Here is a 21,333-nt window from a genome sequence, read left to right on the forward strand (position 1 = left end):
CAAAGTAGCAAATATCAAAGAATGAATAAAAGGAAGGTGTAAACAGACAGTCAAGGAGATAAGTGAAAAAGAGTATGCTAAGGCAAAACTAAAGTCAGGACTTACTAACATCTGAGAATGGCTGAGTAAGAGAGAATGTTTGCTAGTGGTGTCCTTTGTAGTCAAATTGAACAGATTGACAATACAAAAGAAGAAATTTGGATTATGGTACTCTTTCTAGAATTGTTTTAGGAGCAAAGAAAAAAGAGAGGCCATGGTCTTTTGTTGAGGTACCAATCAAAGGAAAAAGATACAGCTGATAGAGAAGCTGACATGACAGCTCCAGAAGTGAGAATCAAGATGCAGTTGTTGAAGAAGAGAAGTGCTCCCAGCCCTGCTAGCCTCACTGCTGAGTTCAACAGACTCTGGACGACAGCAGCTTCAGCAAAGCTCTGAAGGCTGCTGTTTTCAGTGGCACCTGGAAGAAAAGGGAAATGGTCTTCAAGGGTGACACACTGAATCTAATTGCAGAAGGTGCTGAGGCTGGCAAACTGCATACTCCGCAAGGTGCTACAACCAGCAATAAAGGGATAGGCATTACTTGAGTGACAAGTACTAGGATTTCTCTAAAATTCTTTAAATGTCAAAGGCTGTGAAATGTGTCTAGATCAAACTTTGGTATATGATTTTCTTCTCAAAATCTTGCAGAGAAATAAAATGCCAGACATACTGATGAAGCTGAAGAAGGTAACACGTAGCAGTGGGTGGGTAAGGAAAGAAATTGAAGTGATAGAGGAGCAATGAAAGACTACCCTTATATGTGGTCTGCTATGCCTCCTTATGGACACTGATATCATGTTTAGGAGAAGCAAAGTGTAAAAATGAAGAGGAAATGGTTGATATGTGGCCAGTTACACAGTTTTCAGATAAAATCATGCTGGCAATATGCACAGAAAGCCAGAAAAGCTGGAATAGACAAAGTGAAGAGTTACAATTCCAGAAGCCAACAGGATATATGTTAGTAGCAAAATTCTGTAAGTTGTGAAAATTCTTGACATCTACTTTATAGGGAAATAAGATACAGGAAGAATTTGAGAAATAAAATAAATCTCAGCAGAAATTAAAATAAGTTTGGAGAGTTTGGAAGTTATTGGAACAGAGGGTAAGACTGAGCAAGCAGTTTTAGTCATCCTGATAGGAGCCATTGGGGTAGCTGTCTGGAATAGTAAGTCTAACATTCAGGAAGCTCACGTTTCAGTACCTGGAAGATGACAAGCTGGACTTGATCAGGGTGGAGTCATTAGAAGAGCTAATGTAGTCCAGAAAAAAGAATTAGGTTTATGTATCAGACAGACCTCAGCTTGCATCTCAGCTCCAAAATATATTAGGTATATGGCCTAAGACACATTATCTCATCTCTCTGAGCTTTGTTTCTACATTTATAAAATGAGGGTGATAATGGTATCTACCACAGAACTATTGTGAGGAACTGATGAAATAATATATGAGTTTCTGGAATACAAAAAGTGCTCAATAAATATAGAGCTATCAGAAAAAAATAATCAGTGAGAAAATAAGATGTTTACTTTTCCATTCCCGAGTCACTTCACTTAGAATAATAGTCTCCAATCTCATCCAGGTCACTGCAAATGCTGTTAATTCATTGTTTTATGGCTGCATAGTACTCCATCGTATATATACCACAGTTTCTTTATCCACTCTTTGATTGATGGGCATTTGGACTGGTTCCAAGATTTTGCAATTGTGAATTGTGCTGCTATAAACAAGCACGTGCAAGTGTCTTTTTCGAATAATGACTTCTTTTCCACTGGGTAGATATCCAGTAGTGAGATTGCTGGATCAAATGTTAGTTCTACCTTTAGCTCTTCAAGGAATCTCTACACTGTTTTCTAAAGCGGCCATACTAGTTTACATTCCCACCAGCAGTGTAGAAGTGTTCCCTGTTCACCACATCCACACCAACATTTACTGATTTTTTATTTTTTTATTATGACCATTGTTGCAGGAGTGAGGCGGTATCACATTGTGGTTTTGATTTGCATTTCCCTGATAATTAGTGATGTTGAGCATTTTTTCATATGTTTGTTGGCCATTTGTATATCTTCTTTTAAGAATTGTCTATTCTTGTCCTTAGCCCACTTTTTGATGGGATCGTTTTTTTCTTACTGATTTGTTTGAGTTAATTGTAGATTCTGGATATTAGTCCTTTGGCAAATGTATAGATTGTGCAGATATTCTCCCACTCTGTGGATTGTCTGTTTACTCTTCTGACTGTTCCTTTTGCCATGCAAAAGCTCTTTAGTTTAATTAGGTCCCAGCAATTTATCTTTGTTTTTAACGCATTTGCTTTTGGGTTATTGGTCATGAAATCCTTGCCTAAGCCAATGTCTAGAAGGGTTTTTCCAATGTTATTTTCTAGAAGTTTTATAGTTTCAGGTTTTAGATTTAAGTCCTTAATCCATCTTGAGTTGATTTTTGTATAAGATTAGAGATGAGGACCCAGTTTCATTCTCCTACAAGCGGCTAGCCAATTATCCTAGCATGATTTGTTGAAAAGGGTGTCCTTTCCCCACTTTATGTTTTTGTTTGCTGTGTTGAAGATCAGCTGGCTATGAGTATTTGGGTTTATTTCTGGGTTCTCTATTCTGATCTATTGGTCTGTGTGCTTATTTTTGTACCAGTACCACACTGTTTTGGTGACTATGGCCTTATAGTATAGTTTGCGATCAGGTAGTGTGATGCCTCCAGATTTGTTCTTTTTGCTTAGCCTTGTTTTGGCTATGTGGGCTCTTTTATTGTTCCATATAAATTTTAGAATTGTTTTCTCTAATTCTGTGAACAATGATGGTGGTATTTTGATAGGGATTGCATTGAATTTGTAGACTGCTTTTGGCAGTATGAACATTTTCACAATATTGATTCTACCCATCCATGAGCATGGGATGTGTTTCCATTTGTTTCTGTTTTCTATGATCTCCTTCAGCAGTGTTTTAATTTTCCTTGTACAGGTCTTTTGACTTTTTGTTTATGTATATTCCTAAGTATTTTAATTTTTGCAGCTATTGTAAAAAGGGTTGATTTATTGATTTGATTTTCTGCTTGGTTGTTATTGGTATATAGAAGAGCTACTGATTTGTGTACATTAATCTTGTATCCGGAGACTTTGCTGAACTCTTTTATCAGTTCTAGGAACTTTCTGGAGGAGTCCTTAGGGTTTTCAAGGTAAACTACCATATTGTCAGAAAACAGTGACAGTTTGACTTCCTCTTTACTGATTTGGATTCCCTTTATTTCTTTCTCTTGTCTGATTGCTCTGGCTAGGACTTCCAATACAATGTTGAAAAGAAGTGGTGTGAGTGGGCATCCTTGTGTTTTTCCAGTTCTCAGAGGGAATGCTTTCGACTTTTCCTCATTCAGTATCATGTTGGCTGTGGGTTTGTTATAGATGGCTTTTATTACATTAAGCAATGCTCCTTGTATGCCGATTTTGCTGAGAGTTTTAATCAGCAAGCGATGCTGGATTTTGTCGAATGCTTTTTCTGAATCTATTGAAATGATCATGTGATTTTGGTTTTTAATTCTATTTGTGTGGTGTATCACATGTATTGACTTGCATATCTTAAACCATCCCTGCATCCTTGGTATGAAACCCACTTGAACATGGTGGATTATCTTTTTGATATGTTGTTGGATTCAGTTAGCTAAGTATTTTGTTAAGGATTTTAGCATCTATGTTCATCAAAGATATCGGTCTATAGTTTTCCTTTTTGGTTATGTCCTTTCCTGGTTTTGTTATTAAGGTGATGGTGGCTTCACAGAATGAATTAGGGAGGGTTCCTTCTTTCTCTATCTTGTGGAATTGTGTCAAAAGGATTGGTAACAATTCTTCTTAGAATGTCTCGTAGAATTCTGCTGTGAATCCATCTGCTCCTGAACTTTTTCTTTGTTGGTAATTTTTATTTATTTATTTATTATTATTATTATACTATAAGTTTTAGGGTACATGTGTACATTGTGCAGGTTTGTTACATATGCATACATGTGCCATGTTGGTGTGCTGCACCCATTAACTCGTCATTTAGCATTAGGTATATCTCCTAATGCTATACCTCCCCCCTCCCCCCACCCCACAACAGTCCCCAGTGTGTGACGTTCCCCTTCCTGTGTCCATGTGTTCTCATTGTTCAATTCCCACCTATGAGTGAGAACATGCGGTGTTCGGTTTTTTGTCCTTGTGATAGTTTGCTGAGAATGATGGTTTCCAGCTTCATCCATGTCCCTACAAATGACATGAACTCATCCTTTTTTATGGCTGCATAGTATTCCATGGTGTATATGTGCCACATTTTCTTAATCCAGTCTATCATTGTTGTACATTTGGGTTGGTTCCAAGTCTTTGCTATTGTGAATAGTGCCGCAACAAACATACATGTGCATGTGTCTTTATAGCAGCATGACTTATAATCCTTTGGGTATATACCCAGTAATGGGATGGCTGGGTCAAATGGTATTTCTAGTTCTAGATCCCTGAGGAATCGCCACACTGACTTCCACAATGGTTGAACTAGTTTACAGTCCCACCAACAGTGTAAAAGTGTTCCTATTTCTCCACATCCTCTCCAGCACCTGTTGTTTCCTGACTTTTTAATGATTGCCATTCTAACTGGTGTGAGATGGTATCTTATTGTGGTTTTGATTTGCATTTCTCTGATGGCCAGTGATGATGAGCATTTTTTCATGTGTCTTTTGGCTGCATAAATGTCTTCTTTTGAGAAGTGTCTATTCATATTCTCCGCCCAGTTTTTGGTAATTTTTAAATTACCACTTCAATCTCACTGCTTGTTATCGGTCTGTTCAGGGTATCAAATTCTTCCTGATGTAAGCTACGAGGGTTGTATTTTTCCAGGAACTTATCCATCTCTTCTAGGTTTTCTAGTTTATGTGTGAAAAGGTGTTCATAGTAGCCTTGATGATAGTTTGCGTTTCAGTGTGTCAGTTGTAGTATCTCCTGTTTCATTTCTTAGTGAGGTTATTTGGATTTTCTCTCTTCTTTTCTTGGTTAATCTTGCCAATGATCTATCAATTTCATCTGTTCAAAGAACCAGCTTTTTTTTATCATTTATCTTTTGTATTGTGTGTGTGTGTGTGTGTGTGTGTTTCAATTTCATTTAGTTCTGCTCTGATCTTGGTTATTTCCTTTCTTCTGCTGGGTTTCGGTTTGGTTTGTCCTTGTTTCTCTAGTTCCTTGAGATGTGACCTTAGAGTGTCAGTTTGTACTCTTTCAGTCTTTTTGATGTAGGCATTCAGGGCCATGAACTTTCATCTTAGGGCTATGAACTTTTCCCCTTAGGGCTATGAACTTTCCTCTGGGATACCTTTGCTGTATCCCAGAGGTTTTGATAGATTGTGTCATTATTGTCATTCAGTTCAAACAATTTTTAAATTTGCATGTTGATTCCATTTTTAACCCCAATGTTCATTCAGGAGCGGATTATTTAATTTCCATGTATTTGCATGGTTTTGAAGGTGACTTTTTGAGTTGATTTCCAGTTTTATTCCACTGTGGTCTGACAGAGTGCTTTATATAATTTCAATTTTCTTAAATGTATTGATGCTCGTTTTATGGCCTATCTTGGAGAAAGTTCCATGCGCTGTTGGGTAGAATGTGTATTCTGTGGTTGTTGGATGAAATGTTCTGTATGTATCTGTTAAGCCCATTTGTTCCAAGGTATAGTTTAAATCCATTGTTTCTTTGTTGACTTTCTGTCTTGATGACCTGTCTAGTGCTGTCAGTGGAGTATTGAAGTCCCCCACTATTATTGTGTTGCTGCCTATCTCATTTCTTAGGTCTATTAGTAATTGTTTTATAAATTTGGGAGCTCCAGTGTTAGGTGCATATATGTTTAGGATTGTGATATTTACCTGTCAGACAAGGCCTTTTACCATTATATAATGTCCCTCTTTGTCTCTTTTAACTGTTGTTGCTTTAAAGTTTGTTTTATCTGATGTAAGAGTAACTACCCCTGCTCACTTTTGCTGTCCATTTTCATGATGTGTTTTTTCCACACCTTTACTTTAAGTTTATGTGCATCCTTATGTGTTAGGTGAGTATCCTGGAGGCAGCAGATGGTTGTTTGGTGAGTTCTTATCCATTCTGTGGTTCTATATCTTTTAAGTGGAGCATTTAGGCCATTTACATTCAATGTTAGTATTGAAATGTGAGGTACCATTGCATTCATCATGCTCTTTGTTGCCTGTGTACTTTGGTCTTATTGTTTTTGCTTTTTAACTTGTATTTTTGTTTTATAGGTCCTGTGCAATTTATGTTATAAAGAGGTTCTGTTTTGATGTGTCTCCAGGGTTTGTTTCAAGATTTGGAGCCCATTTTAGCAGTTCTTGTAGTGGTGGCTTGGTAGTGGTGAATTCTCTCAGCATTTGTTTGTCTGAAAAAGAATGTTCTTCCTTCATATATTATGCTTAGTTTCACTGGATACAAAATTCTTGGCTGATAATTGTTTCGTTTGAGGAGGCTGAAGATAGGGCCCCAATCCCTTCTAGCTTGCAGGGTTTCTGTTGAGAAATCTGCTGTTAACCTGATAGGTTTTCCTTTATAGGTTACCTGGTGCTTCTGCCTCACAGCTCTTAAGATTCTTTCCTTTGTCTTAACTTTGGATAACCTGACAATGTGCCTAGGCAAAGATCCTTTTGCAATGAATATCCCAGGTGTTCTTTGTGCTTCTTGTATTTGGATATCTAGGTCTCTAGCAAGGCTGGGGAAGTTTTCCTGGATTTTTCCTCCAAATATGTTTTTCAAGCTTTTAGAATTGTCTTCTTCCTCAGGAACACCAATTATTCTTACGTTTGGTCATTTAACATAATTCCACACTTCCTGGAGACTTTCTTCATTTTTTTTTTTTTTTTGAGATGGAGTCTCACTCTGTCACCCAGGCTGGAGTGCAGTGGCACAATCTCCGCTCACTGCAACCTCTGCCTCCCGAGTTCAAGCAATTCTCCTGCCTCAGCCTCCTGAGTAGCTGGGACTACAGGCGTGTGCCACCACACCTGGCTAATAATTTTTTTGTATTTTTAGTAGAGACAGGGTTTCACCTTGTTAGCCAGGATGGTCTCAATCTCCTGACCTCACAATCTGCCTGCCTCAGCCTCCCAAAGTGCTGGGATTAGAGGCGTTAGCCACCACGCCCAGCCTGTTTATATTTTCTTATTCTTTTTCCTTTGTCTTTGTTGGACTGGGTTAATTCAAAGACCTTGTCTTCTAGCTCTGAATTTCTTTCTTCTACTTGTTCAATTCTATTGCTGAGACTTTCCATAGCATTTCACATTTCTAAAAGTGTGTCGAAAAAATTCCTGAATTTGTTATTTTTTTTTCTTTAAGCTATAAGCTATCTGTTTCCTGGAATATTTCTGCCTTCACTTCCTATATCATTTTTTGGATTTTCTTGCATTGGGCTTTGCCTTTCTCTGACCCCTCCCTGATTAGCTTAATAATTAACCTCCTGAATTCTTTTTCAGGTAAATCAGGGATTTCTTCTTGGTTTGGATCCATTGCTGGTGAACTGGTGTGAATTTTTGGGGGTGTTGAAGAGCGTTGTTTTGTCACATTATCAGGGTTGGTTTTCTAGTTCCTTCTCATTTGGGTAGGCTCTGCCAGAGGGAACATCTAGGGCTGAAGGCTGTTGTTCAGATTCTTTTGTCCCATGTGGTGTTCCCTTGATGTTGTACTCTCCCCCTTTTCCTATGGATGTGGCTTCCTTTGACCTGAACTGCAGTGATTTTTGTCTCTCTCTGCATCTAGCCACCCAGCCAGTCTACCCAGCTCTTGGCTGGTACTAAGGATTGTCTGCACAGAGTCCTTTAACATGAACCATCTATGGGTCTTTCAGCCGTGCATACCAGTGCCTGTTCTGGTGGAGGTGGCCGGTGGGGGTTGGGGGGAAGTGCGGGGGAGGGGGAGTGAAATGGACTCCATGAGGGCTCTTAGCTTTGGCAGTTTAATGCTCTATTTTTGTGCTGGTTGGACTCCTGCTACAAGATGGTGCTTTCCAGAGAGCATCAGCTATGGTAGAATGGGAAGGAACTGGTGGTGTGTGGGCCCTAGAATTCCCAAGATTATATGCCCTTTATCTTCTACCACCAGGGTGGGTAGAGAAGGACCATCACGTAGGGGCAGGGCTAGGCAGGTTTGAGCCCAGACTCTCCTTGTACGGGTCTTGCTGTGGCTGCTGTGGGTGATGGGGGTGAGATTCCCAGGTCACTGGATTTGTGCACCTAGGAGGATTATGGCTGCCTCTTCTGAATCATGCAGATTGTTGCAGAAGTAGGGGGAAACCAGCAGTCACAGACCTCACCCAGCTCCCATGCAAACCAAAAGGCCGGCCTCACTCCCACTGTGCCCCCCCACCCCCAACCAACAGCTCCCTGTCCGTTTCCAGGCAGAGAGCAATATGGGTTTGAAAACCTGCCTCAGGCTACCCACCTCCCAGCTGCAAAAGAAAAGGGCTTGTTTCTTCTCCCCCTGTGGATTCTGCACACCAGATTTGCACCCTCCCCTGAGCTCTGGCCAGGAAGCTTCTCACCTGGTTCAAATTGTGACAAAGTTCAGCTAGAGATTTGCTTCTCCCTGTGTAGTTTTAACCCCTGCTCCTCTCCTGTTGGGTCCCTGTGGTGCCAGGGAGGGATGGCCTGCTAGGGGACCCAGCGAGCTCCCAGGGCCTTTCTGCTGCTCCCTCTAACCCTGTATTTTGCTCAGGTCTCTAAATTGACTCAGCTCCAGGTAAAGTCGGAAACTTTTCCCACAAACAGACCTTTAGCTTCTCCAGTGAGCGTGTGTATTCAGAAGAGGAGGGTCTCCCTTTCCCACTTCTGCAGTTGGGGCACTCACAGTTTTGAGGGGGAGGTCTCCCAGGTCCTGCAGGAACAGTCTACTTCCTCTATTTTACCTTTTATTTAAAAATTCCTTCCATAGGTAGATAGTTTATTTGAAAAACAATGGTCAATATGAGAACATTGCAGATTCTGGAAGCCATAGATAGAGGTTCCTAACAGAAGTACCTTTGGTTATGAGTCTGTTTTTTATGGTCTTTCAAGTTCAATCCCTCACATGCACATCCCACAGTAGCCAAACTTAACCTGTCTCCTAAACATAATAAGAAGGACAAATGAAAGAAATTAAGACAAAGAAAAAGATACTCTAGACTATTGTTAGTCAATGTGTTTCTTGTCTGGAAGCTTGTTAATAAATGCAGAATCTCAGATCCCACCTAGAACAACTGAATCAGAACCTTCACTTTAACAAGATTTGCTGGTGATCTTTGTGCACATTAAAGTTTGAGAAGTACTATTCTATAAATACATTAGAATAAAAAAATGGGATGCAGCCATAAAAAAGAATGAGTTCATGTCCTTTGCAGGGATATGGACGAAGCTGGAAACCGTCATTCTCGGCAAACTAATACAAGAACAGAAAACCAAACACTGTATGTTCTCACTCATAAGTGGGAGTTGAAAAATGAGAACACATGGACACAGGGAGGGGAACATCACACATTGGGGCCTGTCGGGAGGTGAGGGGCAAGGGGAGGGAGAGCATTAGGACAAATACATAATGCATACAGGGCTTAAAACCTAGATGATGGGGTGGGGCCCGGTGTGGTGGCTCACGCCTGTAATCCTACCACTTTGGGAGGCCGAGGCAGGTGCATCACGAGGTCAAGAGATCGAGACCATCCTGGCCAACATGGTGAAACCCCATCTCTATTAAAAATACAAAAATTAGCTGGGCGTGGTGGCACGCACCTGTAGTCCCAGCTACTCAGGAAGCTGAGGCAGGAGAATCGCTTGAACCCAGGAGGCGGAAGTTGCAGTGAGCCAAGATGGTGCCACTGCACTCCAGCCTGGCAACAGAGTGAGACTCCATCAAAAAAAAAAAAAAAAGAAACCCTAGATGATGAGTTGATAGGGTGCAACAAACCATCATGGCACATGTATACCTATGTAACAAACCTTCACGTTCTGCACATGTATCCCAGAACTTAAAGTAAAATGTTTTTAAAAATGGGAATAGATAGAGAATTTTTAAGTATACTTATTTCCTCATCAGAATTGAAGGACTCAATAATGGTAATTAGAACAGAAGAGACATCAGCTGATAAATGAATTCAAGAAACTTTTTTAGAAGTCAGAAAGTAGGTGAAGAAATAGTCACTGATTTGACAAAGTGGAGAAGCTCAAGACCTAAAGTGTGAACAAAGGGAGATTATAATTAAAAGATGCCTGAAAAGCAAAACCAGTCCACAGAACCGAGGAGAGGCTCAGAACCTGGAAGCACCATTTTTGGCAGGGAGTAGGGATGGAGTTATGAGGTAAAAAAATGGGGGATTGATTAAATATTTTTATATGAAATAATCAGATTTAATTACCATACACACAGATACTACTCCCCATACTCACAGAACATTATCAGCCAGAAACTACCTCATAAGCCAGAAGCCACTGGGTATTTATTGGCTGGAGAAACTAAACTGGGAGTCTTCAAAATCAGCAACAGCAAGCAAGATGTCAGGTGAAGGTGAATTGCAAAGCTGAACATAAGACGATCTATTGAAATTCTGCATATGGAACAGTCAGACACCCATGCACACCTCTCCTCTACACCATGGGCAGAAAGCCTTACAATTAGATTACTATCCCAGGGCAAAAAAATGAAATAGCCTTTTCTGGAAAAAATTAGCTTGAAAAAAAAAAAGCCTCCACATGGTGACATTTTGGGTCCCCAGTGAACCATCAAACACTCAATAGTGAACCTCTTCTCCAGGTTGCATACCATGTGCATGCCCAGAAAGCTCTCAATCTCAGCATTTTATGCATCAAATATACATATGAACACCTAACCAATAATGACCAGATCACTAAGGAAAGCTCTCAATATAGGAGAAAAAGAAACTAAAGAGAAAGAAGAAAACAATTCAGGGAGTGGGAAAAAAAGTGGCAACATATAAGAAAGCATTGCATCCATAAAATAGATATTAAATGTTATTTTTAAAAGCAGGAAAAAGTAAAAAAACAAAAACTTGGAAATTAGAACTTAATGAAATGTAATATAACTCATTTTATTATATAAAATTAAAATAATAAATATAACTTAAAAATATTAAATAGAAAGTGAGAAAATAAAGCAAAAGAAAATTCTCAAAAAGTAGAATAATAATGATAAGCAATGACAAAACAGAAAAAAGAATATTAGTCAAATAGAATCCATCCAGGAGGTCTAATAACCAATTAATTAATGATAGCTTCTGAAATAGAAGAAAAAGTGAAGGAGAGAAAATTATCAATAAATACAATAAGAGAATTACCCAGATTTGAATGACATGAGTCTAACATGAGTCTACAGATTAACAGTGCTCACAAATGGTCCAACATAATGAATGATAAAAGGCCCTATACCAAGGCACAGCACTGAACTATCAGAATATCTTTTTAAAAAGAGGGAAGATTCCAAAAGCTTCCACAAAGGAAGAGGAGGGGTATTACACTAAAAAAAAAAAAAGCATCAAAATGACATGGGGCTTTTTTCTTCCAAACATTTTGTTTTGAAAATTTTAAACACACACAATAGTGGAAAGACTAGCAAAAGGAATATCAATATATCTATCATCCACCTAGATACACCAATTGCTAGCATTCTGCTACATTTGCTTAATTTCAATAGATACGTAGGTAGGTATATTATGCCACTGTTGCATTGCTATAAAAAAAAACCTAAGACTGGGCAATTCATAAAGAAAAGAGGTTTAATTGGCTCATGGTCCTGGAGGCTGTATGGGAAGCATGGCACTGGCATCTGCTTGGCTTCTGGGAAGGCACCAAGGAGCTTTTACTCATGGCAGAAGGCAAAGTGGGAGCAGGTATTTCACACGGTGAAAGCAGGAACAAGAGAGCAAAAGTGTGGGGGTAGGGGTTGGGGGTTAGATGCCAGACGCAAACAACGAGATCTCATGAAAACTCACTAACTATTGCAAAAGCAGCACTGAGCCATGAGGAATTAAATCCCATGACCCAAACACCTACCACCCTGCCCCACCTCCAACACTGGATATTACAATTTAACATGAGATTTGAGTGGGGACATATATTCAAACTCTATCAGTAGGTGTGTGGATATAAGCTATTCTTATAATAAGCAGGAAGACTAAAAGTTGAACAAATCAAAAATAATAACTCCAAATTTCAAGACAGATTCAGTATAATAAAACATAAAGAGAGACAACAGAAAGTTTAAAAGCAGGGAAAGAAGTTAAGATCTAGAGTTTTTATTAGTCTTCTTTTGCTTGTTTGTTTTTTTATGCAAACAGTGCTAAGTTGTTATCAGCTTACCATAATGAGTTACAAAATAATACTTAGAATATCATGGTAACCTAACATCAAAACACATACAACAAATACAAAAAAATAAAAAGCAACAAATGAATTCATACCACCAGAGAAAATCACCTTCACCAAAAGAAAGACAGGAAGATAGGAAAGAAGGAAGTAACAAAAACATCCAGGAAACAAATAATAAAATGGAAGGAGTAAGTCTTTACTTATCAATAATAACACTGAATGTAAATGGACTAAACTCTCCAATCAAAAGACATACAGTAGCTGAATAGATGAAAATCCAGGACCCATTGATCTCTTGCCTACAAGAAACACACTTCACTTATAAAGAAACACATATACTGAAAATAAAGAGATAGAAAAGGATATTCCATGTCAATGGAAACCAAAAAAATAGCGGGAGTAGCAATACTTACATCAGACAAAATAGGTTTCAAGATAAAAACTACACGAAGAGACAAAGAAAGTTATTACACATGACAAAAGGGTCAATTCAGCAAGAAGATATAGCAATTGTAAATAATATGCACTCAACACTGGGGCACCCAGATATGAAAAGTAAATATTATTAGAGCTAAAGAGAGAGAAAGACCCCAATATAATAATAGCTGGAGACATCAACACCCCATTTTCAGGATTGACCACATCTTCCAGACAGAAAACTCACAAAGAAATATCAGGCTTAATCTGTACTATTGATTAAATGGACCTAATAGATACGTAAAGAACATCTTATCCAATAGCTGCAGAAGACACATTGTTTTCCTCAGCACATGGATCATTTTCAAGGAACAAGTCTTAAAACATTAAAAAAATTGAAATATTGTCAGGTGTCTTCTCTGAACAAAACAGAATAAAACTAGAAATCAATGACAGGAGTAATTTTGAAAACACAAATACACAGAAATTAAACAATATGCTCCTGAATGACCGCTGGATCAATGAAGAAATTATGAAGAAAATTTAAAAATTTCTTTAAACAAATGATAATGGAAACACAACATACTAAAACCTATTGCATACAACAAAAGCAGTACTAAGAGAAAAGTTTGTAGCTATAAGTGCCTACATTGAAAGAGACAAAAAACTCTAAATAAGCAACCTAACAATGCATCTTAAAGAAATAGAAAAGTGAGAACAAACTAAGCCCAAAATAGTAGGAGGAAAGAAATAATAAATATAAGAGCAGAAATAAATGCAATCGAATGAAGAAAACAATACAAAATATCAATGAAACAAAAAGTTGGTTTTCTGAAAAGTTACACAAAATAAACAAACTTTTAGTCAGATTAAGAAAAAAAAGAGAGAAGATCCAAATAAATAAAATTAAAGACGAAAAAAAGAGGAATTACAACTGATATTGCAGAAATTCAAAGGATCATTAGTGGCTAGTATAAACAACTATATGCCAATAAATTGGAAAATTTAGAGGAAATGGACAAATTGCTAGACACATGCAACCTAGCAATATTGAATCAGGAAGAAATCCAAAACCTGACCAGACGAATACCAAGTAACAAGATTGAAGTCATAATAAAAATTCTCCCAGTAAAGAAAAGCTCGGGACCCCATAGCTTCACTGCTGAATTCTACCAAACATTTAAAGAAGAACTAGTATCAATCCTACACAAACTGTGCAGAGACACACGTAGGTTCAAAATAACGGGATGGAGGAAGATCTACCAAGCAAATGGAAAACAAAAAAAAGGAGGGGTTGCAATCCTAGTCTCTGATAAAACAGACTTTAAACCAACAAAGATCAAAAGAGACAAAGAAGACCATTACATAATGGTAAAGGGATCAATTCAACAAGAAGAGCTAACTATCCTAAATATATATGCACTCAATACAGGAGCACACAGATTCATAAAGCAAGTCTTCAAAGACGTACAAAGAGACTTAGACTCCCACACAATAATAATGGGAGACTTTAACACCCCACTGTCAACATTAGACAGATCAACAAGACAGAAAGTTAAAAAGACATCAAGGAATTGAACTCAGCTCTGCACCAGGCGGACCTAATAGACATCTACAGAACTCTCCACCCCAAATCAACAGAATATACATTCTTCTCAGCACCACACCATACTTATTCCAAAATTGACCACATAGCTGGAAGTAAAGCACTCCTCAGCAAATGTAGAAGAACAGAAATTATAACAAACTGTCTCTCAGACCACAGTGCAATCAAATTAGAGCTCGGGATTAAGAAATTCACTCAAAACTGCCCAACTACATGGAAACTGAACAACCTGCTCCTCAATAACTACTGGGTACATAACGAAATGAAGGCAGAAATACAGATGCTCTTTGAAACCATGAGAACAAAGACACAACATATCAGAATCTCTGGGACACATTTAAAGCAGTGTGTAGAGGGAAATTTATAGCACTAAATGCCCACAAGAGAAAGCAGGAAAGATCCAAAATTGACACCCTAACATCACAATTAAAAGAACTGGAGAAGCAAGAGCAAACACATTCAAAAGCTAGCAGAACGCAAGAAATAATTAAGATCAGAGCAGAACTGAAGGAGATAGACACACAAAAAACCCTTAAAAAAATCAATGAATCCAGGAACTTGTTTTTTTGAAACCAGTTTAATAAAATTGGTAGACTGCTAACAAGACTAATAAAGAAGAAAAGAAAGAAGAGTCAAATAGACGCAATAAAAAATGATAAAGGGGATATCACCACCAATCCCACAGAAATGCAAACTACCATCAGAGAATACTATAAACACCTCTATGCAAATAAACTAGAAAATCTAGAAGAAATGGATAAATTCATGAACACATACACCCTCCCAAGACTAAACAAGGAAGAAGTTGAATCCCTAAGTAGACCAATAACAGCGTCTGAAATTGAGGCAATAATTAATAGCCTACCTACCAAAAAAAGTCCAGGACCAGATGGATTCACAGCTGAATTCTACCAGAGGTACAAGGAGGAGCTGGTACCATTCCTTCTGAAACTATTCCAGTCAATAGAAAAAGAAGGAATCCTCCTTAATTCATTTTATGAGGCCAGCATCATCCTGATACCAAAGCTTGGCAGAGACACAACAAACAAAGAGAATTTTAGACCAATATCCTTGATGAACATCGATGAAAAAATCCTCAATAAAATACTGGAAAACTGAATCCAGCAGCACATCAAAAAGCTTATCCACCATGATCAAGTGGGCTTCATCCCTGGGATGCAAAGCTGGTTCAACATACACAAACCAATAAACGTAATCCAGCATATAAACATAACCAAATACAAAAACCACATGATTATCTCAATAGATGCAGAAAAGGCCTTCAACAAAATTCAACAGGGCTTCATGCTAAAAACTCTCAATAAATTAGGTATTGATGGGACGTATCTGAAAATAAGAGCTATTTATGACAAACCCACAGCCAATATCATACTGAATGGGCAAAAATTGGAAGCATTCCCTTTGAAAACTGGCATAAGACAGGGATGCCCTCTCTCATCATTCCTATTCAACATAGTGTTGGAAGTTCTGGCCAGGGCAATCAGGCAAGAGAAAGAAATAAAGGGTATTCAATTAGGAAAAGAGGAAGTCAAATTGTCCCTGTTTGCAGATGACATGATTGTATATTTAGAAAACCCCATCGTCTCAGCCCAAAATCTCCTTAAGCTTATAAGCAACTTCAGCAAAGTCTCAGGATACAAAATCAATGTGCAAAAATCACAAGCATTCCTATACACCAATAACAGACAAACAGAGAGCCAAATCATGAGTGAACTCCCATTCACAATTGTTTCAAAGAGAATAAAATACCTAGGAATCCAACTTACAAGGGATGTCAAAGACCTCTTCAAGGAGAACTACAAACCACTGCTCAATGAAATAAAAGAGGACACAAACAAATGGAAGAACATTCCATGCTCATGGATAGGAAGAATCAATATTGTGAAAATGGCGATACTGCCCAAGGTAATTTATAGATTCAATGCCATCCCCATCAAGCTACCAATGACTTTCTTCACAGAACTGGAAAAAACTACTTTAAAGTTCATATGGAACCAAAAAAGAGCCCACATTTCCAAGACAATCCTAAGCAAAAAGAACAAAGCTGGAGGCATCACACTACCTGACTTCAAACTATACTACAAGGCTACAGTAACCAAAACAGCATGGTACAGGTACCAAAACAGAGATATAGACCAATGGAACCGAATACAGCCCCCGGAAATAATACCACATATCTACAACCATCTGATCTTTGACAAACCTGACAAAAACAAGAAATGGGGAAATGATTCCCTATTTAATAAATGGTGCTGGGAAAACTGACTAGCCATATGTAGAAAACTGAAACTAGATCCCTTCCTTACACCTTATACAAAAATTAATTCAAGATGGATTAAAGACTTACATGTTAGACCTAAAAACCATAAAAACCCTAGAAGAAAACCTAGGCAATACCATTCAGGACATAGGCATGGGCAAGGACTTCATGTCCAAAACACCAACAGCAATGGCAACAAAAGCCAAAATTGACAAATGGGATCTAATTAAAGTAAAGAGCTTCTGCACATCACAAGAAACTACCATCAGAGTGAACAGGTAACCTACAGAATGGGAGAAAATTTTTGCAATCTACCCATCTGACAAAGGGCTAATATCCAGAATCTACAAAGAACTTAAAGAAATTTGCAAGAAAAAATCAAACAACCCCATCAAAAAGTGGGCAAAGGATATGAACAGACACTACTCAAAAGAAGACATTTATGCAGTGAACAGACACATGAAAAAATGCTCATCATCGCTGGCCATCAGAGAAATGCAAATCAAAGCCATAATGAGATACCATCTCACACCAGTTAGAATGGCAATCATTAAAAAGTCAGGAAACAACAGGTGCTGGAGAGGATGTGGAGAAATAGGAATGCTTTTACACTGTTGGTGGGACTGTAAACTAGTTCAACCATTGTGGAAGACAGTGTGGCGATTCCTCAGGGATCTGGAACTAGAAATACCATTTGACCCAGCCATCCCATTACTGGGCATATACCCAAAGGATTATAAATCATGTGGCTACAAAGACACATGCACACATATGTTTATTATGGCACTATTCACAATAGCAAAGACTTGGAACCACCCCAAATGTCCAACAATGATAGACTGGATTAGGAAAATGTGGCACATATACACCATGGAATACTATGCAGACATAAAAAAGGATGAGTTCATGTCCTTTGTAGGGACATGAATGAAGCTGGAAACCATTCTGAGCAAACTATCGCAAGGACAGAAAACCAAACACTGCATGTTCTCACTCATAGGTGGAGATTGAACAATGAGAACACTTGGACATAGGGTGGGGAACATCACATACTGGGGCCTGTCCTGTGGTGGGGGGAGCGGGGAGGGATAGCATTAGGAGATATACCTAATGTAAATGACGAGTTAACGGGTGCAGCACACCAACATGGCACATGTATACATATGTAACAAACCTTCACGTTGTGCACATGTACCCTAGAACTTAAAGTATAATAAAAAAAATAGAGGAGGAGTGAATACTTTCAAATTCGTCCTATGAAGCCAGTATTATCCTGATACCAAAAACAGACAAAGACACATTTAAAAAGAAAGAAAGAAAGAGAGAAAGAAAGAAAGAGGGAGAGAAAGAAAGGAAGAAAGGAAGGAAGGAAGGAAGGAAGGAAGAAAGAAAGAAAGAAAGAAAGAAAGAAAGAAAGAAAGAAAGAAAGAAAGAAAGAAAGAAAGAAAAGAAAGAAAGAAAGAAAGAAAACTACAGGTCAATATCCCTGGTGACTATTGATGCAAAAATCCTCAACAAAATATTAGCAAACTGACTTCAACAAAATATCAAAGAGATCATTCATCATGACCAAGTGGGATTTATCCTTGGGATGTGAGGATGGTTCAACATATGCAAATCAATCATATGATTTGATTAAACTAAAGAGCTTCTGCACAGCAAAAGAAACTACCATCAGAGTGAACAGAAAACCTACAGAATGGGAGAAAATTTTTGCAATCTACCCGTCTGACAAATCATATGATTTGCACATGAGAGATTGATTTGCACATGTGATACATCATATCAAAGAATGAAAGACAAAAATCACACTATCATTTCAATTGATGCTGAAAAAGCATTTGGTAAAATTCAACACCCCTTCATGATAAAAACTATCAAGAAACTGGATATAGAAGAAACATACCTCAACATGATAAAAGCCATATCTGACAGACCCACAGCTAGTATCATATTGAATGGGAGAAACCTGAAATCCTTTCCTCTAAGATCTAGAACATGACAAGGATGTCCATTGTCACCACTGTTATTCAACATAGTACTGGAAGTCCTAGCCAGAGTAATCAGACAAGAGAAAGATCACATCACGTTCAAAAGCTTCTGCACAGCAAAGGAAACAATCAACAAAGTGAAGAGATAATCCACACAATGGGAGAAAATATTCACAAACTTCACATCTGATAAGGGATTAATAACCAGAATATATAAAAGGAGCTTAAACTGCTCTATAGGAAAAAATCTAATCTGATTTTAAAATGGGCAAAATATCTGAATAGACATTTCTCAAAAAGGCATAAACATGGCAAATAGGCATATGAAAAGGTGTTCAACATCATCGATCCTCAGAGAAATGCAAATCAAAACTACAAGGAGATACCATCTCACCCACATTAAAATGGCTTTTATCCAAAAGACAGGCAATAACAAATGCTGGTGAGGATGTGGAGAAAAGGGAACACTCATACACTGTTAGTGGGAATATAAATTAGTACAACCACCATGGAGAACAGTATAGAGATTCCTCAAAAAACTAAAAATAGAGCTACCATATGAGCCATCAATCCGACTGCTGGGTATATACCCAAAAGAAAGGAAATTAATATATCGAAGAGATATCTGCACTCCCATGTTTATTCCAGCACTATTCTCAATAGCCAAGATTTCGAAGCAACTTAAGTGTCCATCAACAGAGAACTAAAGAAAATATGGTACATAGGTACATATACACAATGGAGTACTATTCAGCCATAAAAAAGAATTAGATCCTGTCATTTTCAACAACATGGATGGAACTAGAGGTATTATGTTAAGTGAAATAAGCCAGGCACAGAAAGACAAATATCACATGTTCTCACTTATTTGTGGGAATGAAAATTAAAACAATTGAAGTCATCAATATAGAGAGTAAAAGGATGCTTACCAAAGGCTAGGAAGGGTAATGAGGATGTGGGGCAGAAGTGGGGATGCTTGGGGATGGTTAGTGGTACAAAAAAACAGAATGAATAAGACCTAGTATTTGCTAGCAGAGCAGGGTGACTATAGTCAAAGTAACTTAACTGCATATTTTAAATAACTAAAAGTATAATTAAATTGTTTGCAACAAAAATGATAAGTGCTTGAGGGGATGAATACCCCATTTATTCTGTTGTAATTATTACACATTGCATGCCTATATCAAATATCTCATGTAACCCATAAATATACACCTACTACATAAACATACCCACAAAATTTTTTAAAATTTTAAAAAGAGAAGTCAATGAAGTTGAAAACAGAGAAACAATAAAGTCATTGAAACAAAGAGCTAGTTCTTTTAAAAGATCAATAGAGTTGACACACCTCTATTGTTTACCTCTGACAAGGTAAAAAGAGAAGACACAAATTATCTAACAGGCACAGTGGCTCACGCCTGTAATCTGAGCATTTTGGGAGGCCTGGGCAGGTGGATCACTTGAGCCCAGGAGTTCGACAGCCACTTGAACAACATGGCAAAACCCTGTCTCCACAGTAAGTACAAAAAATAATTAACCAGGCATGGTGGCACACACCTGTACCCCCCAGCAACATGGGAGGCTGATGTGGGAGGATTGCTTCAACCTGGGAAGTTGAGACTGCAGTGAGCCACGGTTGCATCACCCAGCCTGGGCGTTGAAGTGAGACCTTGTCTCAAAAAAAAAAGATGAATTATCAATATCAGGGATAAAACGAGATATCACTATGGACCCCGCAGACATCAAAAGGGTAAAAAGGCAACAGTACAAACATCTCTACATACATAAATTTGACAACATACATGATATGAACCAATTTCTCAAAAAAAATACTACCACAACCTCACCCAATATAAAATATATCATTTCAATGGCATTATAACAAAATTAAATTCATAATTTTAAAACTTCACAAAAAGAAATCTTCAGGTCCAGATTGTTTCACCGGAGAATTAAACGAAATATTTAAAGAAGAATTAACACTAAGTCCACACAATATCTTCCAGACAATAGGAGGGAACACTTCTCAATTCCTTTTATAAAGCTAATATTATCCTGATAAGAAAATCAGACAAAGACAGTACAGAAATGTACCAAACAATATCCCTCATGAATATAGATGCAAAAATCCCTAACAAAGTACTAGAAAAAAACAATTCAGCAACACATAAAAGTAATTAAACAACATGCTCAAGTAGGGTTTAAGCCATGGATGCTGATGTGGTTTGAATGTCCCCATCAAAACTCATGTTGAAATTTAATTGCCACTGTGATGGTATTGGGAGGTGAGGTATAAAAGAGGTGAGTAAGTCATGAGGGCTTCACTCTCATGAATGGATTGTCATTATGACAACGAGATAGTTATACAGGAGTAGGCTCATAATAAATGGATAAATTTAGCTCCTATTTTCTCTCTGTCTTGCATGCTCAATTCTGCCTTCCACTCTTCTACCATGGACTGACCCTCACCAGATGGCACACCATGTTCTTCTCAGCCTCCAGAATTGTAAGCCAAATAAATTTCTTTTTCTTTTTTATAAATTACTCAGTCTAAAGTATTCTGTTATAGCAGCAGAAAATAAATTAAGACAGAAATCTGGTACCAAGAAATGGAGCTATTGCTATTAAAAATGCCT

At 38.0% G+C, this 21,333-nt stretch overlaps 1 long non-coding RNA gene across 3 annotated transcripts in view; it reads left to right on the forward strand.

The window, feature by feature from the left end:
* LOC129395348 (uncharacterized) overlaps positions 1-21,333 on the forward strand; it is a 270,621-nt gene that overhangs the window by 196,097 nt on the left and 53,191 nt on the right. For 2 of the 3 annotated variants that reach the window (XR_010111185.1, XR_010111186.1), the window contains exon 2: positions 21,170-21,203. This is a non-coding gene — a long non-coding RNA (uncharacterized LOC129395348). Of the gene's footprint in view, positions 1-20,053; positions 21,204-21,333 lie in introns of those variants that run through there. The other variant, XR_010111187.1, reaches the window with a different exon arrangement.

This window comes from Pan paniscus, chromosome X (assembly GCF_029289425.2).
Source record: "Pan paniscus chromosome X, NHGRI_mPanPan1-v2.0_pri, whole genome shotgun sequence".
NCBI lineage: Eukaryota > Metazoa > Chordata > Mammalia > Primates > Hominidae > Pan > Pan paniscus.